The 7,500-nt window shown below is 47.1% G+C and overlaps 1 protein-coding gene across 1 annotated transcript in view; it reads right to left on the bottom strand.

The window, feature by feature from the left end:
- Positions 1-7,500, bottom strand: part of WDR70 (WD repeat domain 70) — a 367,195-nt gene that overhangs the window by 69,685 nt on the left and 290,010 nt on the right. The gene's annotated exons all lie outside the window — the stretch shown is intronic.

The raw sequence follows: 7,500 nt of genomic DNA, 5'->3' as shown, positions 1-7,500 counted from the left end.
CATTTGCTGCATCTTATTTAATCCATGTCTTTGTGTGTCTGCAGCTGATGTGCAAGGAAGTTTAGTTAGTCATTTGCCCTGGATTAGAGAGAGTCATATCCTTTGTAAAAAACCCTGCTTTGGCCTCCGCATCATTTTCCAGTCCCCTTTCACTGTGTGGCTTCTCATGATGCGCATGCGCCATGTAATTATAATTTGTCATCAGCGCAAGAGCAGAAAGCATCAAGCTTTTCTTTGAACACATCCATGTCCTCGGTTACATCCTGCTAATGCTTCTGCGTGGATTTTTTGGTGCCTCTTGCCCTAGTGGCCCGAGCTTGATGCGCATGCGCAGAGGAAGCATAACTTGTCACTGATGTTTATATATTGGGAGTCAAGCTTCTCCTTGGGCATAATTGTGTCCTCTACAAAATCCTGCTGTCACATCTGCTCGGCATTTCAGGTCCTTTTTACAACAGCTCCAGCAGATGCGCATGCGCCGAGAAGGTGTAGTTTCTTGTTATAGGCAGCCCTATATTTTAGCAATGTCCTGAAAAGCTGCTTTAAAAGGTAAAAGTAAGACTGTTCGTTATAGTCCTGGAGAACCTAACAGCCTACATAATGAATAGAAGACATCAATGTCTCGCACTGACCGGGCTTCATGACTTGAAAGTCACCATTTACTTAGAAACTCGGAAGACAGGACTTCTCGACAGTTGACAGAAGAGACGACTATTCCCGTGAAGTGGAGCGCCTTCTGGTTTTGGCTATTATTGAGGACTCCCAGTTGCCTATAGAATGGACTTTATTCTAACAACATTGGGAAAAAAAAGCCAAAAATGGTGCATTCATCGTAATTATAGGAACTTTCTGACTTTATAGAAATGAGAAGTTGTACAGCTTTCTAACAGATTTTGTGTCAGTTGCTTCCAATCTTCAAGATTATTTGCAGTCAGTGAATGAGCACTGTCTGGTTTCCATTCAGGAGCAGTGACCTGTAGAGATCTGGTCCTGCTCTCAGCTGATACATTGTATGCAGTGCAGACAACGCTCTGTGAGCTAAACACCCCATACTCCAGACTGATACAATGTATCCAGTGCAGACAACGCTCTGTGAGCTAAAAATCCTGGACTCCAGACTGATACATTGTATCCAGTGCAGACAACGCTCTGTGAGCTAAAAATCCTGGACTCCAGACTGATACATTGTATCCAGTGCGGACAACGCTCTGTGAGCTAAACATCCCAGACTCCAGACTGATACATTGTATCCAGTGCAGACAATGCTCTGTAAGCTAAACATTCCAGACTCCTGACTGATACATTGTATCCAGTGCAGACAATGCTCTGTGAGCTAAAAATCCTGGACTCCAGACTGATACATTGTATCCAGTGCAGACAATGCTCTGTAAGCTAAACATCCCAGACTCCTGACTGATACATTGTATCCAGTGCAGACAATGCTCTGTGAGCTAAACAGCCCAGGACTCCAGACTAATATATTGTATCAAGTGCAGACAATGCTATGTGAGCTAAACATCCTGGACTCGTGACTGATACATTGTATCCAGTGCAGAAAATGCTCTGTAAGCTAAAACTCCCAGACTCCTCACTGACACACTGTATCCAGTGCAGACAATGCTCTGCGAGCTAAACATCCCAGACTCCTCACTGATACATTGTATCTGTGTAGACAATGCTCTGTGAGCTAAACAGCCCAGGACTCCAGACTGATACATTGTATCTGGTACAGACAATGCTCTGTGATATAAACATCCTCCAGACTGATTCAATTGTATCCAGTGTAGACAATGCTCTGTGAGCTAAACACATGAGGGCTGCACAGATCTCCCTGCTAGAGTAATGGGCTCACCTAGTGAGGAAGCTAAGCTGTAGGTCAGAGGGACCAGAATGGGCCAGAGGGATTTATGCAGTGGAGCATTGTGGCACAACCAGAACCAGTAATAATTGCTATGCAGCACAGCACATTGATCAGTTGAGGTGAAAGTACAACATGCAAAAGAACAGAATGTGCGGGCTGCACCTTGGATCAGCAGAGTAAGTAGGCAGGCATATATCTTCCTTTAGTGCAGATATCAATCAGGAACAGCAAAGATGAGTTGACTTTTGGATGCACACATGGTATCTGTGTGCACTAACTACCTGAATACTCAGGCAGCGTGAGGCTACCTGAGCAAGCCTTAAAAGGCCTTGAAGACTAAATCAGAGATGCAACCCAGGTTAGCATAGTAACCCATTGCGGACTAGCACCGAGGGCGCCGGCCATAGAGGAAAGAAGAAGTAGAGCTCAAACACTGCAGTTGGAACAAGTGAGTACCATAGTTTGCTACAATTTATCAGTGTGGAGTCTGGGCTGTTTAGCTCACAGAGCGTTGTCTACACTGGATACAATTGTATCCACTTCTCAGTTGGGAGCAGGAAAAGCTATGGACAAGGTTACTAAACTGAGACAAGAGGGTTCTAATTCACGGACAATAAACAGATACGTGGAAAAATTACCAAGAACTAAAACAAACACAATCAAAAAGAAGTAGGACTTTTCTTTTATACAGAGATTAAACCCCCTTTAAGTGGTTGAGATCTAGACAAGTTTGGGAAGGAAGTTATTTTTTTTGGCAGATACCCCATTGGGAAGATGAGGCACATTAAACCAATGGCACACATGATATGGTTATGGTTACACACACACGGGTAACGGATAAGGAGACGATGCGCCACAACCATCTGTTCCCTGTACAGACTAGAAAGACCCAAGCTGCATAGCTAACAGCACCACCTCGGACCTGACTCCCTAAAAGGCCGTCAAGGGGTTTCTCGTACCTCCTGAGGGACAAGAGGGTAGTCCGCCACACACTGTGCACAAGGGGAGAGGAAGGTGTGCAGGAACATACAAAAACCCAGACTTAAGGCCCTGTCACACACAGAGATAAATCTGCGGTAGATCTGTGGTTGCAGTGAAATTGTGGACAATCAGTGCCAGGTTTGTGGCTGTGTACAAAGGGAACAATATGTCCATGATTTCACTGCAACCACAGATCTGCAAAAGATTTATCTCTGTGTGTGGCGGGGCCTTAAGAAAGCTAAAACATGTTCATATAAGGTGAGAGAAATAGGTGCTGGGAAGGAAAACCGACTCTCAGCAGGAACTCAACTGGTGTTTACCAAAAGGCAAACCCCTTATCTGAAGGGCTGGAACTACTAGACGCAAGTCCACCAAGAGGTAAAGCCAGCGAGGAAGTGCAGTGAAAGGTGAACATATAAAGCCCAACCTAGAGTGTGATCGGGCAGACCAAATGAGAAAATGAGAAACACCTGTAGAGGAGTGAACCAAGAAGAGAGAACAAAGACAATAAGAACCATCAGAGTTTGGACAGGGAAGAAAAAACCATAGCCCAGCAGTCAGAGGAAACAACAACCAAGCCATGACAGATACAATGAGATATACTTTACTTCTATTTTTCATATATTATGAATGTTATCAGTTTTTGGAAGAAGGAGAAGAATTTGGAGTAACACGTAGAAAGTGAAAAAGTATTTTCTCCAGAAACCAGAGAAAGTGAAGTCTCATTACGAGATATGTAAATATAGCTGGCACCGGGTATATCCTCAGAAGAGCGTGGATAGAATGAAGCTGCACAGTTTATGTGGTGCGGTACAGTACGTCCGGACATCACGCGCCCTGTGCCGAGGACACACTTGGGAATATGGCCGTGGAGAGAAGTCCGTGTTCCTGCTGATCACTGAGAAAGTCTAATTACTCATAGATCACCTCTCTCTGGAGGGAGATGATGGACGATGTACGTGGGAACAGCGCCAGGGAGGATTTTAATATTTTCTTTTTTTGGATTAGATGGACTCACACTTTATAAGGACCTCTGCAGCCATGATAATCCACCATTACTGTATTACCTCTCAATGGAAGGATATGATGGATGATATAAATGGAAACATCACCAGGGAGGATTTTTGCCCAGGAGATACAGTACTATGCAAAAAATTTAGGCAGTTGGAGAAAAAATGCTACAAAGAAGCTGCCACTAATAGAACAGAAGTGTTAAACGTTGTAAATCCCACCAATATTTACTGAACTCCCACCGTCTTCATCACTTCGTCCCATCACTTGTACAAAGGTTATGAAGGATCTCGGCGGGAATTTCTTCCAAACATCTTGACCTGACCCCAGATCTTCTGTGCATGAGGCTTGTGCGGATCCTTTTGTCTCTTGATCCCAGACAGACGGGATAATGTGAGATCAGGGCTCTGCAGGGGCCGGATCATCACCTCCAGGGCTCTGCGGGGTCTGGATCATCACCTCCAGGGCTCTGAGGGGGCCGGCTCATCACCTCCAGGGCTCTGCGGGGGCCGGATCATCACCTCCAGGGCTCTGCGGGGGCCGGATCATCTCCTCCAGGGCTCTGAGGGGGCCGGATCACCTCCTCCAGGGCTCTGAGGGGGCCGGATCACCTCCTCCATGGCTCCGCGGGGCCGGATCATCCCCTTCATGGCTCCTTGGGGGCCAGATCCTCACCTCCAGGGGTCCGCGGTGGCTGGATCCTCACCTGTATGACTTTTTGTTCTTACAGATGTTTGGTTGGACATTGTCCGGCTGAAGAATAAATTTAGAGCCTGTGCTTCACTGTTGCTGCAGACACTCATTATTGTGTCGCGCTCCAGTCTTTTGGGAACACACTGTGTTCTTTTACAGCCAAATAAGTTACAGGAAAAGCCTTGTGCGGGCTTCACACGAGACAATCTATCGTGCGATTGCACGAGTGATCGTACCCGCCCCCGTCATTGCCCGTGGCTCACAAAGTCGTTAACCGCCAGTCACACGTACTTACCTCCCTAACGACCTCGCTGTGGGCGGCGAACATCAACTTCCTGAAGGGGCGTTCGGCGTCACAGCGACGTCACACGGCAGCCGGCCAATCGCAGCGGAGGGGCGGAGATGAGCAGGATGTAACATCCCGCCCACCTCCTTCCTTCCGTATTGTCGGCGGGATGCAGGTAAGCTGTGTTCGTCGTTCCCGGGGGTGTCACACGGAGCGACGTGTGCTGCCTCGGGAACAATGAACAACCGGCGCACAGAAGGAGGAACGATTTTTTGAAAATGAGCGACGTGTCAACGATGAACGAGAAGGTGAGTATTTCAGCTTGTTCACCGTCGCACGTAGCTGTCACACGCTACGATATATCAGACGATGCCGGATGTGCGTCACTACCGACGTGACCCCGACGACATATCGCCCGATATATCATACCGTGTGACGCCGGCATTAGACTCCTCAGTCTAGAGCACCTGCTGCCATTTTTCTGCACCCCATTTAAAATGATTCTGTGCATAGTTGAGTCACTTGTCCTAGTTCTCATGTAGAAGGTTTGGGTTTTTGACCGCAATTCCTCCATGAAGACGTCATGGATGTCTCCCAATAGTAGCTGCCATCTCTGAGCTGATGGCACAGCTGGACATCTTTCAATATCAAAATGTAAATAAGCATGATGTGTTTTTCATCTGCTGCACTAAGTTTCCTTGTCCGACCACTGCGTCTATGGTCCTCAACGTGGTCTATTTCATAGAATCATAGAATGGTAGAGTTGGAAGGGACCTCAAGGGCCATCGGGTCCAACCCTCTGCAAGTGCAGGCTTTCCTAAACCATCCTAGCTATATGCTTATCCAGTTTCCGCTTGAAGATTTCCATTCATGGAGAGCTCACCACCTCCTGTGGTAGCCTGTTCCACTCCCTGACTGCCCTCCCCCACCTCCCGTGGTTGCCTGTTCCACTCCCTGACTGCCTTCTCATTTCTTGGTACTTCATTGAACAGCACATCTTGAAACCTCGGTCTGGTGTGAGATCTTTGCCAGGAAGACACCTGGATGATGCAGTATAACTACCTTGGCTCTTGTTGCTGTGCTCAGTCTTGCTGTGGTGTGACTTGTGATGTGAAATTGTCACCTTTGTAGCACGGTTTGTCAGTTTCTCACGCAGTTTTAAGCCCCCTTACACAGATATTTCTGTTTCCGTTAAAAGGAACCTGTCCGGTGATTCATGCTGCCCAAACCGCGAGCATCATGAATCACAGCCTGTCTGCACAATTGCAGCTAGGTATATTAGTCTTTGAAACGCTCAAACTTGTAGAAGAAAATATACCGTGGAAATCGGCCCCTGGCTGAGTTTTCCTTGTGTCGCTCTGGGTGATTGACAGGTTTCTCCATCTGTCTGCGAGAAAAAGACCTGTCAGTCATATCTTGAAGCGCTGGCTGGAGGCGGTGGCGGACTAGTCTTATCTTCGGGAATGGTCACCAGTCGGATCTTCAATGTATATTTTCTCCGAAGTGCTGGAGCATTCCAGAACATAATACACCTGGCTGTAATCGTGCAGCGGCTCACAGGACCTGTCTAGAATAATTGGTCACTCATGCGTGCGACTAAAATCCTACAAAATCCCTGACTTTGTCTAAGCGACGTAGAAGAAGAGATGAAGTGATGGGTGTGACGACATGGGTTAAAGTTTCTTAAAATTCAGCCAGACAGGATGATAGATTGTTTAAAGACGGGGGATAAGTCCATCATTGTTTTTACAAGACTCTTGTTGACTCATGTAATTGTGTTGGCCACTGAAAGCCAGACGTATTGTTTCTCCAGACTCTTCCAGTAATCATTGTATTGTAGTTGTGTATTGCTAATGTAATTACCTTAGTAGCCATTGTCTAGTCTTTCTGTAAACATCATTTGGATGAACATTGTCCATGCAGCTTGAGATTCATCCAATGGGAGAGGCGATCTTGTCCAACCAATCGATGAGGACGCAGTGTATCCAAGTGGAAGGCTGTGGCTATAAAAGGGACTTCTTTAAGCCACCAGGTTGTTGATGGATGCTGATGGATCCAGTCTAAGCTCCTAGCAGCTGACTAGAGGATCAGGATATCTTATGGCTTCAATCTGGGACTCCAGTTCCGGTTGGAGACCATATCCACAGCCTAGGGATTTCGACTCCGGCTGCCAGGATTGTAACATCATACCAGGACTACCTAAGGAGGACACTCAGGTTGGGACAGTTCAGTCACCTGTTACAGACTTTGCAGACCTCAGACAGCTTCCTAAATCTGGCGCTATTCCTTTCTTGGTGGGTGCCCGCCAAAAGCGGGGTGCTGCTGGATTGGAGTAAATGGCCCTGGAACCTCTGAGGCACGGACATTCTAATCCCTGGTGAGCCAGCGGAAGGGTGAGACTCTGTTGCCTGTTACATTTGTGTTTTGCTGGTTATCTGTTATGTGCCGTTAATTGTTTGGGGATCCAATAAAGTCTAATTATTGTGGTTCCCTCACCCTGTGTTGTCTGAGTAGTGTTACGCCCACGGTTAAGGAGGCCGGCGTTCAGTTGGGATGAGCCCTGAGCCACGCTGTCTTTCTAAAGGCGGCGGGTTTTAGTGGACGAGAGCACCCACTGAGCCCCGTGTCTCCACAATGGGCGCTAACCAAATACTGATGGGATTTAGAT

Source organism: Anomaloglossus baeobatrachus, chromosome 1 (assembly GCF_048569485.1).
Source record: "Anomaloglossus baeobatrachus isolate aAnoBae1 chromosome 1, aAnoBae1.hap1, whole genome shotgun sequence".
Lineage (NCBI taxonomy): Eukaryota > Metazoa > Chordata > Amphibia > Anura > Aromobatidae > Anomaloglossus > Anomaloglossus baeobatrachus.
This window is presented reverse-complemented; position numbering and strand designations above follow the sequence as displayed.